Here is a 25,120-nt window from a genome sequence, read left to right on the forward strand (position 1 = left end):
TGACAAACGTCATGTCTGGAAGAAACCTGCCACCATCCCTACAGTGAAGATTGCTGACAGCATCATGCTGTGGGGATGTTTTTCAGCGGCAGGGACTGGGAGACTAGTCAGGATCGAGGGAAAGATGAACGGAGCAAAGTACAGAGAGCTCTTCGATGAAAACCTGCTCCAGAGCGCTCAGGATCTCAGACTGGGGCGAAGGTTCACTTTCCAACATCGAACATCTCTGAAGAGACCTGAAAATAGCTGTGCAATGACGCTCCCCAACCAACCTGACAGAGCTTGAGAGGATCTGCAGAGAATAATGGGAGAAACTCCCCAAATACAGGTGTGCCAAGCTTGTAGTGTCACACCCAAGAAGACTCGAGGCTGTAATTGATGCCAAAGGTGCTTCAACAAAGTCCTGAGTAAAGCGTCTGAATACTTATGTAAATGTGATATTTCCGGGAGTTTTTTTGTTGCTTTGCAAAAATTTCTAAAAACCTGTTTTTGCTTTGTCATTATGGGATATTGTGTGTGGATTGATGAGGGGAAAAAACGATTTAATCCATTTCAGAATAAGGCTGTAAATGTAACAAAATGTGGAAAAAGTCAAGGGGTCTGACTACTTTCCGAAGGCATTGTAGATAAGGAAGAAACTGAGGTATGAACTGGGGTACAATTATGTACCTATAACTAAAAGGTAAGTACAAATCTAAACCTTTGTTTCTAGGAGTGTAGATCAGTCAACTCCAGACTGTGATTGTGTCTATAGATCACTTTTACTACCTTGAGGTGTATGGCTGTGTATTCTGTTGATATCTAACGGTTGTCTGGCAATCTTTAGAGCTACCCAATGACCACGGTCGTGTTCAGTAGGGAGAAAACGTTTTGAAACGGGGAGGTACTACCTAAATTTGTCCAATATTTAATAAGTAAGTAATACGTTAATTGTTTTCATTTTGCTATGGTTTATCCTACTGAACACAACCCAGGGTTCATACGTGAGAATGATGATATGTGGGATTGATTGATGATATTACAACATATTGTTGTCTACTATCATTGGCGATGAAAAAAACAGCCTTGATAATTCTGTTGAAGAATTGATTTTATCAGAGTGAGTTTAGGATAAAGTACTAGAGGGCAGAAGAGTACCGTGTATGATTTCTCTCAAAACCCTTTACTACAGGGTTCTCTAACTCCGGTCCCAGAGAGCTACTGCGTGTGCACACTTTTGTTCCCACTCTTCGGTAACACTCTACCATTTCACATAGGCCTTAAAGGAAATTAAATATCCAGAACTGTCACGTCCTGACCAGCAGAGGGCGTAATTGTTAGTCTTGGTCAGGATGTGGCAGGTGGTTTGTGTTTGTTAAATGTTGTGTTGGTGATTGGGACTTCCAATTGAAGGCAGGTGTGTTGAGTTGCCTTTGATTGGAAGTCCTATATAGGTATGTGTGTTTTTCTTTGGGGTTGTGGGTGGTTGTCCTTGCACTGCATTGTATGTGCAGGCAAGACTGTTGCTGTTGTAAGTACTGTTTATTGTTTTTTTCAAGTGGATGCTTTACGTGTTTTATTTAATAAACATGAGTGTCCACAATCCCGCTGCCAAAGGACCAAGCAGCGGAAGAGGAGGAAGCCACAGGAGAACAGGGTGGATGAATGGACATGGCAGGACGAAAGACGATTCTGGGAGGACAAGTTAAGGGAGCTAAGGGAACCCGAGAGGCAGCCCCAAGAATTGTTTTGGGGGGGGCACAAGGGCTGTTTGGCGGGGCGAGATTGGAGCCCCAGGCCAGCTCCCCGTACCCTTTTTGGAAGAAAACACACTGGACAGGTCCCGTGCTTTGGGGTAGGTGCTGTGGTGAGGCATGGCATTTTCAGGCCGGTAAGCGCAGTACCAGCGCCCCGCATGTGCCAGGGGAGTGTGAGCATCGAGCCTGAAGGGGTGATGCCAACCCTGCGCTCAAGACCGCCAGTGCGCCTCTACGGTCCGGTGTTTCCCGCTAAACACACTAGCATTGAGTTGCATGTCTCCAGGCTGGCACGTCCAGTACCAGCCCCACGCATCAGGAGTCTAGTGCGTCAGCCCAGCCTCGCCAGTCAAGAGTCACCAGAGCCGCCCGCCAGTCAAGAGTCACCAGAGCCGCCCGCCAGTCAAGAGTCGCCCGGAGCCGCCCGCCAGTCGTAAGTCGCCCGGAGCCGCCCGCCAGTCGTAAGTCGCCCAGAGCCGCCCGCCAGTCGTAAGTCGCCCGGAGCCGCCCGCCAGTCGTAAGTCGCCCGGAGCCGCCCGCCAGTCGTAAGTCGCCCGGAGCCGCCCGCCAGTCGTAAGTCGCCCGGAGCCGCCCGCCAGTCGTAAGTCGCCCGGAGCCGCCCGCCAGTCGTGAGCCGCCCGCCAGTCGTAAGTCGCCCGGAGCCAGTCGTAAGTCGCCCGGAGCCGCCCGCCAGTCGTAAGTCGCCCGGAGATGCCCGAGCGGCCGACTGCCCGGAGATGCCCGAGCGGCCCGACTGCCCGGAACTACCAGAGCGGCCCGACTGCCCGGAGCTGCCAGAGCGGCCCGTCAGTCAGGATCAGCCCGAGTGGTCCTCCTGCCCTCCGGCCCAGCCCGAGTGGCCCTCTTGTCCTCCGGCCCAGCCCGAGTGGCCCTCTTGTCCTCCGGCCCAGCCCGAGTGGCCCTCCTGTCCTCCGGCCCAGCCCGAGTGGCCCTCCTGTCATCCGGCCCAGCCCGAGTGGTCCGTCTGCCCGGCGCAGCTAGCAGTGCCACCGAAGTGGGCGACGCCGAAGGTGGAGCAAGGTCCACGTCCTGCACCTGAGCCACCTCCAGGATAGGTGGGTTGGGGAGGGAGGGTGTAGCACAGTGCCGTCGGTGACGGCAGCCACCCTTCCTTCCCTCCCTTATTGTTTAGGGGTTATTGTTTGTTGGTTTTGTTGGGGTATTGGGGATTTTCTTGTGTTTTTCTTTTTTTAGGTGCATCCCGGGGTCTGCACCTTGAGGGGGGGGTACTGTCACGTCCTGACCAGCAGAGGGCGTAATTGTGTTAGTCTTGGTCAGGATGTGGCAGGTGGTTTGTGTTTGTTAAATGTGTTGGTGATTGGGACTTCCAATTGAAGGCAGGTGTGTTGAGTTGCCTTTGATTGGAAGTCCTATATAGGTGTGTGTGTTTTTCTTTGGGGTTGTGGGTGGTTGTCCTTGCACTGCATTGTATGTGCCTGCAAGACTGTTGCTGTTGTAAGTACTGTTTATTGTTTTTTTCAAGTGGATGCTTTACGTGTTTTATTTAATAAACATGAGTGTCCACAATCCCGCTGCGCCTTGGTCCTCTTCTCTCCATGACAACTTCTGTGACAAGAACACTGCTGGCACAGTTATCAAATAAAAAGTGTTCTTGGAAACAGGCTATTACCATTGCACACACAATGGTAATAGCCTGTTTCCAAGAACACTTTTTATTTGATGGCAACTATCTTGATGATCTTGAGTTATCATGCGCTTCTTTTAACTGCCTTCCTACAGCAGCCTAGGTCAGTGTGGTCTGATTAAGGGTAGCTGTGCAGATCTGGCCACACTTCTGCATTCACCCAACTCAGAACTGAAACAGCTGGAGCTGAGAGACACGAGCCTGTAGGACTCAGGAGTTAGCAGTGGTGTAGTGGGGGTTGTAAACGGGTGTACACCGCATTCCCACTTTTTTCAGTGGGTATTATCTATACTCAGGGGTGTTTCTAGGATTTTAAGACATTGGGGGCTTAGCCCACAGCCAGTAGGGGCTTCCAGGGACATTCTCCCCCTGCAAATAAAAAAATAATTTCAACAGCTAAATGCATGAATTTGGCGCACTTTGAAATGAACATTGAAAGATTAGAATATTGAGAGATTAGATATTATTCAGGTAACTTGCCCCTTCCACAACAGACACTGCCAGTACTCAATTCCAGTTGCTATTGTGCACCTCTCTACTCTGGAACACTCATCTACATACATCTACAGTGTATTATCAAAAAACACTCAACAACTTCAAACAGACTCTGTCCTGTGCAATGAGCCAAACTGAACACTTTCCTTCAGTCACATTACCAAATCGCCCTCTAGTGGCCTCATGGGTGGAATGTTATTAATATTTTTCATAATTTCATAATTAATCAACATTATAAAAAAGAAAAACGCCCAAAATCAGCTGTTTATGTCAAACGGTTTTGTTATATTTCAGTCTTCTGTGATGTATATAAAGTATAATATTGGGATGCAAACTCAAAATGTAATACATTTTAACTATGACATGGTACATGTCTTCTTTGTTTAAGCCCATAACCATGTGTGTAAGGTGTATACTTTTGTTTCAAAGTGGATTTGTTTAAGACTTCCAAGAAACACTGTGTGACCTTGATTTAGCCCACTGCAGTAAAAGGTTAAATAACTGGATCAAAACATCATTGCGGAAGTGGATGTTGCGAGTGAAACGAGAAGTGAGTTGGGTGGAGTTGGAGAAGAAGATTGGAGAACAGTAGTATAAAATCAAGGAATGGAAAAAGTGTTGAAAGCTGAAGGGGATGATAAGTGTATGTCGGACAACGATTTGTTTCTTGTTGGGATGCAATTTTTTTATGACGAGGTGAATCTGGGAGATCCATTTGGGGTCTCGAAGAAGGTGAATCTTGTGTTGGGAAAAGTGGGATCAATCAGAGTGACCAGGAGTGGGCTTGTCCTGATTCATTTTGTGTCTGAGGAACAAAGGAAGAAGGCAGTGGGCATCACGAGAGTTGGGACATCTGATGTGTCGTGCTTCGACCTCCAGATTAGAGCACCTGTTAAGGGAGTCATTTCAGGGGTGTCAGTGGAAATAAAGGAGGAAATCCTTGTGATGAAATTCCCAGGTGTGGTTAGGGTCCGTCGCCTGACCTGCATGGTGAAGGGAGGAAAGGAAGAAAGTTTGTCGGTGCTGTTGTTTTTTGATAGTGAATACCTCCCTATGCATGTTATGCTAGGATACAGTATATGAGGTACAGCATAAGTGCTTTTGGTCATGTTTCAAATGTGTGCAGATGGAAGGAGTATGCAAAAGATCGGAGTGAAGAATGGCCATGTGGTGGGGATCATGATGCAGAGTTCGTGGAGTGCTCTGTAAGGGTGAAGAAGGTTGAGGTGGCTAAAGTTAGGGCAGTCAATTGGATCTCCTATGCAGAGGCAATCAAAAGAATTGAGAGAGAAAGTGGCTCTAGTGTTGAAGAGATGGTTGTGGATGCACAACAGACCATAGTGAATGTTTGTCAGCTAAGAGAACCAGACATGTATGTAAAGAAAGGGATTTTGTGGCGCACATTGCAACTGTGATAAATTGCACGGTTAGAGTAGCAAGGAAGTCAAAGAAGTTGGGCATCATTGTGGCTGCGGCAGGAAATTATTTGGGGTTTCAGGAATTCACAGCAGAAGAGTTACAGGGGTTTTTGGCGACGGAAGATGTGCCGCCCTCCCAGGCTTCTGAGCCTGTGAAGGGATCAGGTATAGATTATTGATTTTTTAACAGTACAGGCAAGGAGCATGTTCAGTGTCTTTCTGGTGGTCAGTGTGAATATTTCTATCCACCAAATTTTTTGTCTTTTGGGATCTTTTATTTTCATCCCAAACTGTAGGTGGCTGCAATGCAACTTTTTGGATGTAGTCCGCCGTAAAAGCGTAACAAAGAAGAAGACAAAAACAGCCGGGGATAAAATCCTGAAAGGCCAGGCCAATGATGCCACTGCATATACTCACTTCTTAATCCTAATTGATGCATATCAAAGTAGTGTACACATAGGCATATTTCTGAAAAATATCAACTGTCAGGCACAGGGCTGGATTAAGAGATCATAGGTCACGGGGTGGTGATCATGCAGGAACCAATGGGATGCTCGAGGGGAGGTGTGTTTATGATGGAACCAATTGGATGCTCGAGGCGGGGTGGGGTCTGCATAGCTGCAGATGCAGGAATACCCACATGCAGGAACGCCCAGAATTGCAGGCTGCAGTTGCACGCTATTGCACTAGATGGTTACCTTAAAGGGACAGTGTGACATTTTGGCCATTGTCAGATGGATACCATTTTTATGTCTCTGGTTACAGTTTGTAGGTAGTTGAAGGTATTTATCAGAGCCGTTGTTAATAGCATTAGCGCAATGACTATAGGAACCCTATTAGCAATTGCTCAAGAAATGCCCTTCCACTATCTTAAAACTGCATGCAGAGACATAAAAATGCCCAGTGGAGAGAAAATTGTATGTTTTAAAGTACATTTCCTGCAGTTCTACACGTTTTGCCATGGGGTGGAGAAAACATTTAGCAATTTTATAACACATTTCATGCACTTCTACTCATTTTGCCATGGGGCAAAGATATTTTTTTGTAGCTTAAAGCTAATTTCCTGCAATTCTACCTATTGTGCCATGAGGTGGAGAGATTATTTGGACATTTTAAAGCTAATTTCCTGCAATTCTACACATTTTGCCATGACTTATGCCATGTTATGCCATCTACATAGGAATTGTGCCGGAGGGGATGCCTGCTGTTTTACGTGCTCCTAACCAACGGTGCTATTTTGTTAGTATTTTCACGTTGTTTGTAAAAAAAATGTTTTGTACATAATGTTGCTGCTACTGTCTCTTATAACCAAAAATAACTTCTGGGAATTAGAACAGCGATTACTCACCTCGAACTGGAAGAATATGTTTTCTTTAATGAGTCCGATACGAAGGATACACTGCTTTCTCGGGAACGGGCCCAAATCCCTGTCATTTGCATGAAGAAAAGATGTAGAAAAAGGAGACGGAGGTCAGGCTGCCTTCTGAGAATTCGTAGGCGAGTGAGTAATCCCACACTGCCATCGGTTCTATTGACCAACGTGCAATCATTGTAAAATAAAATGGATGATCTACGATCAAGATTATCCTGTAATATTTTATGTTTCACCGAGTGTGGTTGAACGACGACACAGATAATATAGAGCTGGTGGGATTTTCCATGCATCGGCAGGACAGAGAAGCTACGTCTGGTAAGACGAGGGACAAGGGTGTGTGTCTATTTGTCAATAACAGCTGGTGTGCAATGTCTATTATTAAAAAAGTATTGAGATATTGCTCGCCTGAGGTAGAGTACCTTATGATAAGCTTTAGCCCACACTATCTACCAAGAGAGTTCTCATCTATATTATTCGTAGCCGTCTATTTACCACCACAAACCGATGCTGGCACTAAGACTGCACTCAACCAGCTGTATAAGGCCATAAGCAAACAAGAAAATGCTCATCCAGAAGTGGCGCTCCTAGTGGCCAGGGACTTTAATGCAGGCAAACTTAAATCAATTTTACCAAATTTCTACCAGCATGTCACATGTGCAACCAGAAGAAAAATAACTCTAGACTACCTTTCCTCCACACACAAAGATGCATACAAAGCTCTCACCCGCCCTCCATTTGGCAAATCTGACCATAATTCTATCCTCCTGATTCCTGCTTACAAGCAAAAACTAAAGCAGGAAGTACCAGTGACTCGCTCAATACAGAAGGGATCAGATGACACGGATGCTATGCTACAGGACAGTTTTGCTAGCACAGAGTGGAATATGTTCCGGGATTCATCCAATGGCATTGAGGAGTATACCATCTCAGTCATCGGCTTCAATCAATAAGTATATTGACGACGTCGTCCCCACAGTGACCATACGTACATATCCCAACCAGAAGCCATGGAGCTGCCGCTTTCAAAGAGCGGACACTAATGCGGATGCATATAAGAAATCCCGCTATGCCCTCAGACGAACCATCAAACAGGCAAAGCGTCAATACAGCATTAAGATTGAATCCTACTACACCGGCTCTGATGCTCTTCGGATGTGGCAGTGCTTGAAAACTATTACGGATTACAAAGGGAAACCCAGCCCCGAGCTGCCCAGTGGCGCGAGCCTACCAGACAAGCTAAACACTTTTTATGCTCACTTCAAGGCAAGCAACACTGAAGCATGCATGAGAGCTCCAGCTGTTCCGGACTACTATGTGATAATGCTCTCGGTAGCCGATGTGAGCAAGACCTTTAAACAGGTCAACAATCACAAAGCTGCGGGACCAGACGGATTACCAGGACGTGTACTCAAAGCATGCGCGGACTAACTGGCAAGTGTCTTCACTAACATTTTCAACCTCCCACTGACATTTTCAACCTCTGTAATACCTACATGTTTCAAGCAGACCACCATAGTCCCTGTGCCCAAGGAAGCGAAGGTAACCTGCCTAAATGATTACAAAAGACTATGTTCAGCAGGATCATATGGTGACAGGTGTCCCAGCAGGGTCAGACAGCCAGGGAAATCCAGTCTAAGGAGCTCAGGTGAATTTTGCAGTATATTAACAATATCAGTGAATGTTACATCTTGAGTTGATGGGTAGCCCTACACTAGCTACAGGACAGCAGCTTAAGCTTAAAGCTACAGTCTGGGATCTTGGAATCATGTAAATAATTGAACCATTAATTATATTCTTGGATAATATAATGTATAAATGTACACCAAGGTCATGCCTCTCTCTTTGTCATGCCTCATCTTAGAAGGGTCAGATAGTGACAGGGGTCTCCGCAGGGTCAGGAAACCAGGGAATTTTTGCAGATACAACACCCTATTCTCTCTGTGCAGTAAACACTGGGCAAGTCAGATGCTTCAAAGATTGAAACTATTTTAAGGCAGTCTGACAAACCTCCAAAGTTGTGTTCCAAACTTTCTCAAGTGTTGACAGAGGCTTTTCCCGATGACACAAAACATGTAATACAAAAAATGTGAGGAAGACCTGGTAGAGGCTATTGATAATGATGAATTTATACAGATATGTTTGAATGCACTGTCATGTTCATATAATCGCAGACGTAAATTACTGCAGTTTAAGACCATCTATAGAATGTACTATATGCCAGTGAAACTGAATTACATACCCTCAGAAAATGTAATTCCTCTGCTGGAGGTGTAAAACACAAAAGGGGACATATTTGCATATGTTATGGTCTTGTGAAGGCTGGCTGAATTCTGGCAAAGAGTATGTTATTCTATCTCAGTCTACAGATTCTCCCTTCTCCCTGTTTTTGTTTGCTTAGAAATGTTGACGCTGGAGACTTATCAGAAGGGAGAATCAGGACAGACCAGGACCTCCACATCTGGCTACTCCTTTACTCCAGGACTTGGGGAGATTGAGTCAAAAAAGATGGTAACTGTTGCCCATTAGTTTTCCAGTTGTGAAAAAACAACAATTGTATTATTTATTTCTATCCTATATCCATTGATATGCCTGCTTTCTATCAGTTATTATTAATAGAAATACACCTGTGTTATGTACAGTTGAAGTCGGAAGTTTGCATACACTTAGGTTGGCGTCATTAAAACTTGTTTTTCAACTACACCACAAACTTCTTGTTAACAAACTATAGTTTTGGCAAGTCAGTTAGGACATCTACTTTGTGCATGACACAAGTCATTTTTCCAACAATTGTTTACAGACAGATTATTTCATTTATAATTCACTGTATCACAATTCCAGTGGGTCAGAAGTTTACATACACTAAGTTGACTGTGACTTTACACAGCCTTGACAATTCCAGAAAATTATGTCATGGCTTCTGATAGACTAATTGACATAATTTGAGTCAATTGGAGGTTTACCTGTGGATGTATTTCAAGGCCTACCTTCAAACTCAGTGCCTTTTTGCTTGACATCATGGGAAAATCAAAAGAAATCAGCCAAGAACTCAGAAAAGAAATAGCAAAAAAAAGTCTGGTTCATCCTTGGGAATTTCCAAATGCCTGAAGGTACCATAGTAGAAAGAGGAGGGAGGGAAGCGCTACTAAGGTACACAATAGTAAATGTTGGTAGACAGAAGGTGCTCTTTGGTAAAAGGGGTGAGTTGGTCATCAAAAAGAAAGGAGGACCAAGGCACTCTTCATATAATAGATTAAAATGCCTTTATTAGTATGGCATGTTCAATAGAAACAATGTTTTTAAAATCCGACGTGTTTCGGCTGCATGGCCTTCGTCAGGGAGTACAAAGAAATAATACAATGTTCTCTTTTTAACAGCTTTTCCAATTAACCCTAATTTGAAGAGGGAGTGGTTAAAATTGATTGGACACACCTAGTAAGCAATACTATACACACTTTAAAGTGAAATACTGTAGCTATGTTATCATAAAAATGTAACTCCAAGCTAGAAGTATCAGAACAGTTAGAAAGGTAGTTCTAACCTTAAATATGGCTGGGAGAAGTGTCAAGAATAAGAAAGCAATATATTCCATAGTACACTATAACACAGCAAAACATGAACAACAAGAGTCTAAACATAGCTGAGGGCAATTGAGCAAAATGTCCACTAGATGACAGCAAATGGACCCATCACAACCCTACAGGAAGGGTGAGAAATCCATATCTTCATTTAAACCCGGGTAGTTTGTAAATCCAAAAACTTTCCCTTTGGTTTAACTGTTTAAGACGGTCCCCTTTTCTAATAGAGGCCGGGATATGATCAATACCCATAGCTTGTAGGGAGGCAGGGTTGCCATGGTGTAAGGACTTGTAATGCCTTGCCATGGGGTAGTCTTCATTGCCTACCCGTATGGCGTACTTGTGTTCCGCTAGGCAATCTTGAAGGCGTCTCTTTGTCCGTCCAATGTAGAACACCTTGCACTGTGGACATTCTAATCTATAGATGACATGAGTGGTTTTGCAATTAATGAAATGCTTGACGTAATACTCCATTTTGGAAGCTGTATCAACAAAATACTTTTTCTGTGCAATATTTCTGCAATGGTTGCACTGGTTACATTTAAAAGAGCCCTTGGGTTTGTGGCCAAGCCAAGTTTTTTGAGAGTCACCCGGAAGATAACTGTGGACTAATTTGTCCTTTAGGGTAGGACATCTCTTAAAGCTTATGACTGGTGGCTCAGGAAAGACTTGGCGTAGTAGCGTATCACTTGGGTAAATGGGAAAATGAATTCATTTTGGATCCTTCTAATAACCATTTCTTTGACCGGATTATATGGTGGGGACGCTATATTGATGATGATTGCCTTTTTTGGTAAGGCTCAGAAGATGAACTTATTTCCTTCCACCAATACCTTAACAGCATTAACCCTAACATCAAACTAACTATGGAGTACAGCAAGGATAACATTTATTTTTTGGACCTCGACATCAGTAAAAATGACAAAGGTTGTTTGCACACATCAATCTTTAGGAAGCCTACAGATGGGAATACCATTCTGAGGGCAGACAGCTTTCACCCCAAAAGGCTAAAAGAGAATATTCCATATGGCCAATTCTAAAGAGTCCGCAGAATTTGCGATCAGGAAACAGACTATAGTGTCAAATCTGCTGAATTGGAGAATCGCTTCTTGAATCGGGGCTACAGCGTTCAGGTCCTGAAAGATGCAGGTATAAGGGCTGGATTACTTGACAGAGAGAACTTGTTGCGAAGGTGAGTGCCTCGTGATGCATCAGAGAGAGTGTATTTTGTTACAAAATACAGCCCTGAAGCAGAGAACATTAAAAGATTCATTAAAAATAATTGGGGAATCATCCAAAGTGATACGCTACTAAGCCAAGTCTTTCCTGAGCCACCAGTTCATCCTTGGGAGCAATTGCCAAATGCCTGAAGGTACCACGTTCATCTGTACAAACAATAGTACGCAAGTATAAACACCATGGGACCACGCAGCCGTCATACCGCTCAGGAAGGAGACGCGTTCTGTCTCCTAGAGATGAACGTACTTTGGTGCGAAAAGTACAAATCAATCCCAGAACAACAGCAAAGGACCTTGTGAAGATGCTGGAGGAAAACGGGTACAAAAGTATCTATATCCACAGTAAAACAAGTCCTATATTGACATAACCTGAAAGGCCGCTCAGCAAGGAAAAAGCCACTGCTCCAAAACCACCATAAAAAAGCCAGACAACGGTTTGCAACTGCACATGGGGACAAAGATCGTACTTTTTGGAGAAATGTCCTCTGGTCTGATGAAACAAAAATAGAACAGTTTGGCCGAAGAACACCATCCCAACCGTGAAGCACGGGGATGGCAGCATCATGTTGTGGGGGTGCTTTGCTGCAGGAGGGACCGGTGCCCTTCACAGAATAGATGGCATCATGAGGAAGGAACATTATGTGGATATATTGAAGCAACATCTCAAGACATCAGTCAGGAAGTTAAAGCTTGGTCGCAAATGGGTCTTCCAAATGGACAATGACCCCAAGCATTGTTCCAAAGTTGGAATGACAACAAAGTCAAGGTATTGGAGAGGCCATCACAAAGCCCTGACCTCAATCCCATAGAAAATGTGTGGGCAGAGCTGAAAAAGCATGTGTGAGCAAGGAGGCCTACAAACCTGACTCAGTTACACCAGCTCTGTCAGGGGAATGGGCCAAAATTCACCCAACTTATTGTGGGAAGCTTGTGGAAAGCTACCCGAAACGTTTGACCCAAGTTAAACAATTTAAAGGCAATGCTACCAAATGGGACTGTGATGAAAGAAACAAAAGCTGAAATAAATCATTCTCTCTACTATTATTCTGACATTTCACATTCTTAAAATGAAGTGGTGGTCCTAACTGACCTACTAGATTTAAATGTCTGAATTGTGAAAAACTGAGTTTAAATGTATTGGGCTAAGGTGTATGTCAACTTCCGACTTCAATTGTATGTCTGATGGGATGTGCAGACATTATGGACAGTATATGGATAGAATATTTAGTGTATCTGTAGAATACTGAAGAGTTCTGTCTCTAAACTTTAAATATTGTTAATTATCAGGTATCCTATTGAAATAGTTTTATAATTGTTAGTATTCTTGATTACTTTTGTTTTTTTTGTGGGAGAATGTGCTGCTTGGTTTCCTTAACTCTAAAAAGGGTAAAGGAAAAACAATTTTACCTCATGAATCAAATAGTGCTAATTGCAAAATTTCATATTCATAAATGTAAATTCACTAAGAAAAAATATATATTTTGATTTGTTTAACCTCTTGCATCTAGACGTTCCGCTAGCGGAACACCTGCTCCAATATCCAATGATAGGCGTGGCGCGAATTACAAATTCCTCAAAAATACAAAAACTTCAATTTTTCAAAAATATGACTATTTCACAGCATTTTAAAGATAAGACTCTCCTTTATCTAACCACACTGTCCGATTTCAAAAAGGCTTTACAACGAAAGCAAAACATTAGATTATGTCAGCAGAGTACCAAGCCAGAAATAATCAGACACCCATTTTTCAAGCTAGCATATAATGTCACAAAAACCCAGAAGACAGCTAAATGCAGCACTAACCTTTGATGATCTTCATCAGATGACAACCCTAGGACATTATGTTATACAATACATGCATGTTTTGTTCAATCAAGTTCATATTTATATCAAAAACCAGCTTTTTACATTAGCATGTGACGTTCAGAACTAGCATACCCCCTGCAAACTTCTGGCGAATTCACTAAGAATTTACTAAATTACTCACGATAAACGTTCACAAAAAGCATAACAATTATTTTAAGAATTATAGATACAGAACTCCTCTATGCACTCGATATGTCCGATTTTAAAATAGCTTTTGGTGAAAGCACATTTTGCAATATTCTAAGTACATAGCCCAGGCATCACGGGCTAGCTATTTAGACACCCGGCAAGTTTAGCACTCACCAATATCAGGTTTACTATTATAAAAGTTTGATTACCTTTTGTTGTCTTCGTCAGAATGCACTCCCAGGACTGCTACTTCAATAACAAATGTTGGTTTGGTCCAAAATAATCCATCGTTATATCCGAATAGCGGCGTTTTGTTCGTGCGTCCCAGACACTATCTGAAATGGTAAATCAGGGTCGTGCGCATGGCGCAATTCGTGACAAAAAAATCTCAATATTCCATTACCGTACTTCGAAGCATGTCAACCGCTGTTTAAAATCCATTTTTATGCCATTTTTCTCGTAAAAAGCGATAATATTCCGACCAGGAATCTCCTTTTAGCTAAACAGAGGAAAGTAAACAAAGCTTTCGGTCGACGCGGGCACGAGCCTGAGTCTCACAGTACTGTAACCAGCCACTACCCAAACGCGCTACTTTTTTTTCAGCCAGAGCCTGCAAAGCCACGATTCAGCTTTTTACCGCCTTCTGAGACCCTATGGCAGCCGTAGGAAGTGTCACGGGACAGCTAAGATCCTCACTCTTCAATAAACAGAGACAAGAAGAACGACACCTTGTCAGACAGGCCACTTCCTGCCTGAAACCTTGTCAGGTTTTTGCCTGCCAAATGAGTTCTGTTATACTCACAGACACCATTCAAACAGTTTTAGAAACTTTAGGGTGTTTTCTATCCATATGTAATAAGTATATGCATATTCTAGTTACTGGGTAGGAGTGGTAACCAGATTAAATCGGGTATGTTTTTTATCCAGCCGTGAAAATACTGCCCCCTAGCCATAAAGGTTAAAACTTTTTTGGTTACTACATGATTCCATATGCGTGTTTCATAGTTTTGATGTCTTCACTATTATTCTACAATGTATTAAATAGTAAAAATAAAGAATAACCCTGGAATGACTATAACTGTTCTAAACCTTTTGACTGGTTGTGTATATAATATTGATCATCTAAATATGTGTATGTTAAAATAAAATAGAAAACAAACAAAACAGGAAATTCTCCACCCTGTCACCAAAAAAAATGAAATCACAAAAGCAGCATGCACTTGAATAATGATTTAAAAATAGTTAGTTTATTTTTGTACATCTTCTGTGACCATCCAATGAATGTAATATTGATAGCGTTTTAAAGCTGATTGGGTTAATGAATGTGTGTATTTTACTGGCATTGCCTCCCTGCCTCACTTTTTTTGTCAGATCAGATATGTCTTTAATGCTGCAGTTTAGATTCAACCAACTGCTTCATTTCTACTGAAATTGACAGAGAAGGCAGAGGGCGCACAGTTTTTGCTTCTCTCTCGTAAATATTGCCCTGAGCATACTGACTGACAAAATGTGAGTATTTCTCAAGTTATTCTTGGAGGGGTACTCTGAGATCTGTTCAATGTGTTCGTTGTTTGGTGCGTTATTGTAAATTATTGCAATTCGTTTTATCAAACGATGCATGTAGTCTAGAGCGCATGCATGGGACACATGCGTTATTGCCCGAAGATTGTTTCCGTTGCATATGTTGAAATGTTGTTTCATTGTTTCAGTTACTCTCGTCACTTGCTTTATCAGCACAAGAAAGCAATGCGTGTCATGCAGTCTTGTTTGATTTAATATATATAATATATTTAATAAATCAGCACTCCTACTCTGAGATGCTTGATCCATACAGCCCCAGGACAGGACTGGAGTATGTAGGCCTGCGCTGGATTAATGCTATGTAAGCATTTTAGGTTATCATTTTTTGTACGCCTTGTTTTTGTTGAATCGTTTTACTTGCAATGGTCATAAAATGTGATGCCTTCAGCTTACTTATTTCACTACTCGGGCATTGTCGGTTGCTGGATAAGATGGTATGTCTGTGGTTGCACGTACTACTATCTCATTTCCTGTTTTCTTTCATTTAGACTCATTCATGAAGTTTGTAAGAAATCCAGGCATTCTTCCATTCATACTGTACTTTGGTATTACTTTGGTAATAACGTTGCTTCAGCAACGGCTTCATACAGTCATTCAATTTACATTCCTTTTCCTCAAAACACTCCTCTCTCAGTTCCTCTAAAGAGATTGTGTCAGTGAACGCACTGTAAAGTCTTTTTACATAAAACACTCCTCTCTCTCTCTCTTTTCATCTCTCTTGCTCTGCCTCTCTCAATTCAAAGGGATTTATTGGCATGGGAAACACGTTTACATTGCCAAAGCAAGTGGAATAGATAACAAACAAAAGTGAAATAAACAGTCTGAAATTAACAGAAAACAATACGTTTCAAAAGAATAGACATTTCACATGTTATATTACTGGCTATGTACAATGTAACAAAGTGCAAATAGTTTAAGTAAGAAAGGGAAAATAAATAGACAGATAAATATGGGTTGTATTTACAATGGTGTTTGTGCTCCACTGGTTGCCCTTCTCTTGTGGCAACAGGTCACAAATATTACTGCTGTGTTTGCACACTGTGATATTTCACCTAATAGATATGGGAGTTTATCAAAATTGGATTTGTTTTCATATTCTTTGTAGGTCTGTGTAATCTGAGGGAAATATGTGTCCCCAATATGGTCATACATTTGGCAGGAGGTTAGGAAGTGCAGCTCAGTTTCCATAGCCAGGTCTGCCTACGGCGGTTTCTCTCAATAGCAAGGCTATGCTCACTGAATCTGTACATAGTCAAAGCTTTCCTTAATTTTGGGTCAGTCACAGTAGTCAGGAATTCTGCCACTGTGTACTCTCTGTTTAGAGCCAAATATCATTCCTGTTTGCTTTGTTTTTTGGTTAGTTCTTTCCAATGTGTCAAGTAATTTTTTCATGATTTGGTTGGGTCTAATTGTGTTGTTGTCCTGGGGCTCTGTGGGGTCTGTTTGTTTGTGAACAGAGCCCCAGGACCAGCTTGCTGAGGGGACTTTTCTCTAGGTTCATCTCTCTGTAGGTGAGGGCTTTGTTATGGAAGGTTTGGGAATCGCTTCCTTTCAGCTGGTTGTAGAATTGAATGGCTCTTTTCTGGATTCTAACAATAAGAGAGCGGGAGAGTAACCACTCTCTCGCTCTCTTTCTCCCTCTAACCCCCCTCTCTCCCCATCTTTTTTTCTTGGATGGCTACCCATCACACTGTGGCAAAGTCCTCCCTGTGACATCAGTGGCTCAATGCAGTAACTATTTCTCAGAAACAGGAAATAGCGTGGGACGGGTGCCACAGTATGTTAGCAGGATGTGCGTTGCTCCACTACTGCACCAGTGCAGTGCAGCCCCAGAGCTGGACCAGAGGGATTGTTTTGCTCTTCTCATGGCCTACATATGTTGTATTTTGGGGAGATTGTATATGCAGTGTTTCTCATTTCAGGAGTAGGGAGAAGTTGCCCTTAGACACTGATCTAGGGTCAGTTTAACTTTTTCTCCATTAATGGTTAAGGTTAGGATTAAGGGTGGTAATACCCAGGGGGTGCAGGCTTGTTATTTTCTAGTATTAACACACCTAATTAACTTCATCAAGAGCATGGTGATTAGTTGAGTTAGTACTGGGCTAGAACAAAACATTTGCAACCCTGGCGGTTCTCTCCAAGAATGTATTGAGAAACACTGCTACGTGTATATATAGTCAGAGGGAAGGTACCAGTCACTATGTAGTTCACTCTATTATATGGGCCCTTGTTGATTTTAAGGAACGGATGGGCATAAGGAAGTTGTAATAGCGCTGCATAGACTTCTGGTTAGCTAAATGACATATTGCTTATTCACATTATCCACTCATCAGATCTAAAAGTGACACACACACACACACATTGGAGAGGTCAATAAGACTTAGTGTCTAGGTTAATCTCTCTATTGCATGCAGTGGGTATCACTATTTTTCATACATGTTGCTCAAACCATGCTACGGTGTGGCAATATACCCTTGCCTCTCAATCATGGCAGTATTGATTGTTTGTAGTGGCTCGGCTACTGGACAGTTGACCACTTATTGACTTATCCAGTTTGGACACAGCCTGTGGGCCCTAAAGGCTTACAACACTGGTATCCTTTGACATATAGTGACCCGTGTGAGGATGTGGGTCGATGGCAATGGTTGCTGCTGGAAGCCAGGCTGGTTCTGGCTGGGGGTTGTCAATGTGGGGTGACTAGCTGGAGGTAATTGGTTGCAGCACACACACACACGCTCATAAATTAGACACAAACATACACATTCACACATGCAAATACCGATACACACACTCACCGACTCAAATACCAAAAACCAACTCCGCTTTATCTTGGCCAGGTCGCAATTGTAAATGAGAACTTGTTCTCAACTTGCCTACCTGGTTAAATAAAGGTGAAATAAATACAAATAAATAAAAATAGCATGTAAGCTCTCTGCCTGCGCCCCAAATGGGCTCTGGTCAAAAGTAGTGCGCTATATAGGGAATAGGGTGTCATTTGGGACGGAGCCTCTGTTTCTCTCTCTCTCCAAGCAGATTTAGATCAACTCCCTTCACTTATCTCATCTTCAGCTGAGGCCAACATATGTGAACTTGCATCCATTGAAGTGGCTCCTAACCACTGAATCCTGATCAGATAATGTTCCATCCACATCATGGTTGAGGTTAAAATGGGGATTCTTTTTTGTATGTGAAGGGTGATTCGAGGTGTTGGTCTCACTAGTCTGTGGATTCCTCTCCTTGTTTCCTGCCCTTATTTTGTACTAATCTCCAATCAATATGGTGAATGTCCACCCAGATTTAGCTTTTGCCCGCCTAGTCATTTCATGTCAGTGTAGATGAAGGAAAGGAGATGAGGAGAGGAGGCTATATTTAGACTATTTAGATACACCTTGTACACCATGATCACTCAACTATTTCTATCTTTCACACCTGCTGTTGTATCCCAGTAAGTGTATGTTTGTCTTCCGTAAAGAAGCCCTTCTACTATCTATTAACACAGAGGCTAGCTAGGCTGTATACACACCTCTGTTGAGTCAACCAAGTACACTTTCTCCCAATGTGCTTAAGTACACATTATACGCTGTATTCTGGGATGTCATGATGTTTTATGGTTTCCCGGGACCACAGATAGAAATGAGCAATTTGGCTACATCTGATGAAATACAGTTCTTGTGCATGGTCCCTGACAAATAAAATAAAATAAAAATGAGCTAAACATTAACTGTGTATGTTATTGTAGGTCTGTCCTGGTTATGGCAATGTCATGGTGATGCTAATAGGTCATAGCTTCCCTGTGGCTCAGTTGGTAGAGCATGGTGTTTGCAACACCAGGGTTGTGGGTTCGATTCCCACGGGGGGCCAGTACAAAAAAAAAAATGTATGAAATGAAAATGAAATGTATGCATTCACTACTGTAAGTCGCTCTGGATAAGAGCGTCTGCTAAATGACTAAAATGTAAAAAATGTCATAGTATACCTGTGTCTCCATAGACCCTTGACTTTTTCCACATTTTGTTACGTTACAGCCTTATTCTGAAATGGATTAAATATTTTTTTCCCCCTCATCAATCTATGCATAGACCCCCATAATAAAAATCCAAATTTCTGGTTAGTGAATGGTTTGCCAACCATCAGAGGTGTGGAGAAGACCAAGAAACCGTAATGGGGGAGAACTCAACGACCGTTTGTTTGGTTTTGAGGGCAAATGGAGAGTGATGTTTTTACCCCCATTCCTCATCAGGGACGTTATGTAGGAGTCCTGAAGTTTAAACCAGTTAAAGGTGCCTGATTCATTCAGTACTGTACTATATACATACATTTATGTGAAATAGGTTACCGTACTGGTTCTACATCTTATGAAAATGCATGTATTATGTACGGTATCATAGTACTTTTACCTTGGATTGAATAGAACTGAAATAAAAAGCTTGACTGTCATTTTCACCTGCAGAGTGAGTATAAAACACAAACACCATTGTAAATACAAATATCATCCCTTTATGCAAAACATGCTTTTCTAAAACATGACATTCAAATCGACAGTGGCTTCCGGCATGTCCTGTTTGTTTCCCCCTCTCCTCTCCTCTTTTTACACATCCCTTCCTCTCTCCCTCCTTAACTAGTGAAGTCTATTGTTTTCTGCCTTTGACGCCTCTGGCCCTGTGGGGCTACAAGCCATACACACACACACGTGGTTGCCCCCAAGCCTCACTGAGCTCTGTGATTGGTCAGTGCCTCTCCCCTGACAGCGGGGCCCCTCCCCCTACTTCTGCGTTCAGCTGGTGGCTTTTCTGTTAGTCTGTTTGCTTTATTGTAACAACTCCAGCCTCTCTCACACACACACGCTCCCTCACATACACACAGAGATAAGAGGGTTTATGTGACAGGGAGATGTGTGTGGACGTTCTCACATACCGAGAGGGAAGAGAGGCGACAGAAACAGAACAGACATGGAGTTCAAGTAAGTGGTGTTTTCTGGGTTTGGAGAAGGGAGTATGGAAAAAGAGAGTGAGATGGTGAAAGGGAAAAAAGAGAGATGAGAGAGGGGGGGAAAAGGGGACATTGACAGAGAGAAATGAAGAAGGGAGGATGTTGTATTATCTGCATGATGTCTCCTTTGGGGTGATAGTTGGGTGAGTGTGTGTGTGTGTGAAGTCTACATGTAATGTCACTAAGTGTGTGTCTCTGTAGGTCTGCCCCTCTAGGACAAACAGTCAGAGATAATGAGTTGACTAGAGACATACAATGTCAAGGGAAAGAACCATAGTTGACTTCCTCATTTCACTCAAATACCTTATCTCTTGAAATATTACTGGAATCATTTTCTTGAATGGGAACTTCCTATCACAACACTATGAGCGATGGTGTGGTGGCTGAATGTTGAACTTAGATTTTACTGTGTGTACACTTAGCACGTGTGTGTGTGTGCATTCGTCTACAGTATTTTTGTTTGTCACTTGCAGTTGTTCTCCCATTGTGAGTGCGTGCGTGTGTTGAGTTTTATCAGCATGGTCAGGCTGTAGACTAACGTCCATGCGAGGAAACCAGACACTGATGATACATTGATAGGAGGAGGGCTGTGAGTGTGTATGTGTATCCCAAATGGCACCATAGTCCCTATATAGTGCATTACTTTTGCCCAGAGCCATATGGGCTCTGGTCAAAACTAGTGCACTATATTGGGAAGAGTGCCATTTGGGACACGGCCTATGTATTGATTGCTGTGGTGATGAAACTTGATATCTGGCTGTTGCACTGGTTCACTGTTCATCATGCAGACAGTTGTGGGCAGCTATGGGCTACAATGGGCGTGGGGCTCTGTAACAAGTCAAGCCCTGAAATCTTCAGTGGATTATGATGCGATACAATCAAATTCCATCCAGAGTATAATTGGAATTGAATATGCAATTTTAATGATTATTTCACATTTTCATGGGAGTTCATCTTGCTTAGAATATATTTGGGAATGAATTAACTATTTTGTTGAGGTCTGCTTTGTATTTCATCTTATGAAATAATTTTTTATTTGCCTGTTTTCTTCTTATTGTTCCATGAACTGTTTTCTTTATATCTTTCTGATATTACTGATAGTTGATATTGAGCCAAGTGGATTATACTGTGTTCATGTTAGCTCTGAAACGTTTAGCCTTTTTATTTGCATTTAGCTAATACATTTGTGATTGAGTTTGCATCAAAAACTTGAAAACATGCAAAACCCATCACAGTTTTTGCTCTGAACTGAACGTGCTCTATCTTGAAAACATTTACTGCTGACATGCACTGTTTTGGGAGATGGTATTAACAGTGGACTAATGAACAAAATACCAAAAGACAGTTTTTCAGTAAAGTTATCCTTTAACAGTACTGCTTCTCAGTCTCACAGATGCAGTGTATTTCATGGTATGGCTGACTGCTCAGTGAGGGCTGAATTGGGAAGTGTATCTGACTCTGGTTGACAGATGTGCAAAGATGCTTCTCATTGCCATGTCTGCTAGCCTCAGACAGTGCTGTCGCTAGATGTGTAGAGTGAGTGTGAGCCACTGAAGGAGTACCATTCTGAAGCACATCCCCTTTTGTCCATGTTATTGTCATGGACAAACCGCTTTTCAAAAAGACAGGCCTTCACCCATATACACAGCCAGCAAAGGGGAAAAACAATGTTCGACATTGCCTACTGTTCTTTGTACTCAATGTTAGAGTATTCTTCTCAGTAAAGCATGCATACCGGTATATAGCTATGTTCCTCTGACTGCCAGGGAGTGGGAGAAGAGATGCAGTATATTGAGCATTCAGAACATTCCCTGAACTGCTAGGGGTTAACATTGCCCAGCAGGCACAAACATGGCTGCCATGGCATTACGTAACAACACCTAATAGCATCATGATGCCTTTTGGTTTAAACCGCAATGACCAAAGCATTGCTTTATAGCTGTGGGTGGGAGATGGTCTTAATATACTTGAGGGCAGTGGGAGTGTGAGGATGAGATGGACCTCTACCATCCGCCTTCCCCTCCCTATATCTCCATAATCCCTCATCATTCCATCCCTAATGTGTGGGCCCAGTGGATGCTTTAGGTGTGTGTGTGTGTGTGTGTGTGTGTGTGTGTGTGTGTGTGTGTGTGTGCGTCCACGCACAGAGCGGGGGTGGGGACTCAACGCACCCTTTCCAACAATAAACACACATTGAACTGACAAATTGAGATGAAAACACCAAGGTATAGATAGCCCAGATGAGGATTATCCTAACAATTAAGCAACAATTTCAACATAATAGATTTAAAGGGACGATCAGCAGTGAAACAATTACAAAGCGTACATTACATTACATTTACATTACATTTAAGTCATTTAGCAGACGCTCTTATCCAGAGCGACTTACAAAATGGTGCATTCACCTTGTGATATCCAGTGGAACAACCACTTTACAATAGTGCATCTAAATCTTTTAAGGGGGGGGTTAGAAGGATTACTTTATCCTATCCTAGGTATTCCTTAAAGAGGTGGGGTTTCAGGTGTCTCCGGAAGGTGGTGATTGACTCCGCTGTCCTGGCATCGTGAGGGAGCTTGTTCCACCATTGGGGTGCCAGAGCAGCGAACAGTTTTGACTGGGCTGAGCGGGAACTGTGCTTCCTCAGAGGTAGGGGGGCCAACAGGCCAGTGGTGGATGAACGCAGTGCCCTTGTTTGGGTGTAGGGCCTGATCAGAGCCTGAAGGTATGGAGGTGCCGTTCCCTTCACAGCTCCGTAGGCAATCACCATGGTCTTGTAGCGGATGCGAGCTTCAACTGGAAGCCAGTGGAGAGAGCGGAGGAGCGGGGTGACGTGAGAGAACTTGGGAAGGTTGAACACCAGACGGGCTGCGGCGTTCTGGATGAGTTGTAGGGGTTTAATGGCACAGGCAGGGAGCCCAGCCAACAGCGAGTTGCAGTAATCCAGACGGGAGATGACAAGTGCCTGGATTAGGACCTGCGCCGCTTCCTGTGTGAGGCAGGGTCGTACTCTGCAAATGTTGTAGAGCATGAACCTACAGGATCGGGTCACCGCCTTGATGTTAGTGGAGAACGACAGGGTGTTGTCCAGGATCACGCCAAGGTTCTTAGCACTCTGGGAGGAGGACACAAGGGAGTTGTCAACCGTGATGGCGAGATCATGGAACGGGCAGTCCTTCCCCGGGAGGAAGAGCAGCTCCGTCTTGCCGAGGTTCAGCTTGAGCTGGTGATCCGTCATCCACACTGATATGTCTGACAGACATGCAGAGATGCGATTCGCCGCCTGGTTATCAGAAGGGGGAAAGGAGAAGATTAATTGTGTGTCGTCTGCATAGCAATGATAGGAGAGGTCATGTGAGGATATGACAGAGCCAAGTGACTTGGTGTATAGCGAGAATAGGAGAGGGCCTAGAACAGAGCCCTGGGGGACACCAGTGGTGAGAGCGCATGGTGCGCGTACTGCATGCCCAATTCGATTAAAAAAGCTGAGGGATGGGGCAGGAGAAATGTAATCACTCTCAAATTCATAAACGGAAGTATGGATGCAAGGACTGACCATCCATGATATCAAAAGTAGTTTTAACCATGTTTTGACGCTATGCAGTGTTTGTTTACATTTATTTTGTTTACAAACATTGGAGTAAAACAAGCTTTTATTTTGGGTTCTGAAGGGGATACAACAGTTGAACCAAGCTCATGAGGTTAAGTTATTTTGAATGTACAGTGCCTTCGGAAAGTATTCAGACCCCTTGACTTCTTCCACATTTTGTGATGTTACAGCCTTATTCTAAAATGTATTACATTATTTTTTCCCTCATCAATCTACACACAATACCCCATAACGACAAAGCAAAAACTGTTTTTTATAATTTTTTGCACTTTTATAAAAACAAATAAACTGATATTACATTTACTTAAGTATTCAGACCCTTTACCCAGTACTTTGTTGAGGCACCTTTGGCAGCGATTACAGCCTTGAGTCTTCTTGGGTATGACGCTACAAGCTTGGCACACCTGTATTTGGGGAGTTTCTCCCATTCTTCTCTGCAGATCCTCTCAAGCTCTGTCAGGTTGGATGGGGAGCGTCGCTGCACAGCAATTTTCAGGTCTCTCCGGAGATGTTCGATCGGGTTCTGGCTGGGCCACTCAAGGACATTCAGAGACATGTCCCGAAGCCACTCCTGCATTGTCTTGGCTGTGTGCTTAGGGTCGTTGTCCTGTTGGAAGGTGAACCTTTGTCCCAGTCTGAGGTCCTGAGCGCTATGGAGCAGGTTTTCATCAAGGATCTCTCTGTACTTTGCTCCGCTCATCTTTGCCTTGATCCTGACTAGTCTCACAGTCCCTGCTGCTGAAAAACATCCCTACAGCATGATGCTGCCACCACCATGCTTCACTGTAGGGAATGTGCCAGGTTTCCTCCAGACTTGACGCTTGGCATTCAGGCTAAAGAGATTAATCTTGGTTTCATCAGACCAGAGAGTCTTTAGGTGCCTTTTGACCAACTCCATGTGGGCTGTCATGTGCATTTACTGAGGAGTGGCTTCCATCTGGCCACTAGCATAAAGATTGCCTTTCTGGAAGGTTCTCCCATCTCCACAGAGGAACTCTATAGGTCTGTCAGAGTGACCATCGGGTTCTTGGTCACCTCCCTGACCAAGGCCTTTCTCCCCCGATTGCTCAGTTTGGCCGGGCGGCCAGCTCTAGGAAGAGTCTTGGTGGTTCCATTCTTCCATTTACGAATGATGGAGGCCACTGTGTTCTTGCGGACACAGTGGCCTCCATCAGATCTGTGCCTCGACACAATACTGTTTCGGAGCTCTACAGACCTCAAGGCTTGGTTTTTGCTCTGACATGCACTGTCAACTGTGGGACCCTATATAGATAGGTGTGTGCCTTTCCAAATCATGTCCAATCAATGGAATTTACCACAGGTGGACTCCAATCAAATTATAGAAACATCTCAATGGTCAATGGAAACAGGATGCACCTGTCTTGTGCTAAATGATAGGTCATTTCTAATTGGGTTTTGTAATTGCATCACTATCCCGCCCAA

At 43.2% G+C, this 25,120-nt stretch overlaps 1 protein-coding gene across 2 annotated transcripts in view; it reads left to right on the forward strand.

Moving 5' to 3' along the window:
- Positions 1 to 14,924: 14,924 nt before the first annotated feature.
- The window catches only part of LOC106610021 (tripartite motif-containing protein 2), a 65,716-nt gene continuing 55,520 nt past the window's right edge, over positions 14,925 to 25,120 (forward strand). Inside the window, exon 1 of one of the 2 annotated variants that reach the window (XM_014209123.2) lies at positions 14,925 to 15,008. The gene's annotated coding sequence lies outside the window, so the exon portion shown is untranslated. Of the gene's footprint in view, positions 15,009 to 19,860; positions 20,041 to 25,120 lie in introns of those variants that run through there. The other variant, XM_014209125.2, reaches the window with a different exon arrangement.

This window comes from Salmo salar, chromosome ssa08, assembly GCF_905237065.1.
Source record: "Salmo salar chromosome ssa08, Ssal_v3.1, whole genome shotgun sequence".
Lineage (NCBI taxonomy): Eukaryota > Metazoa > Chordata > Actinopteri > Salmoniformes > Salmonidae > Salmo > Salmo salar.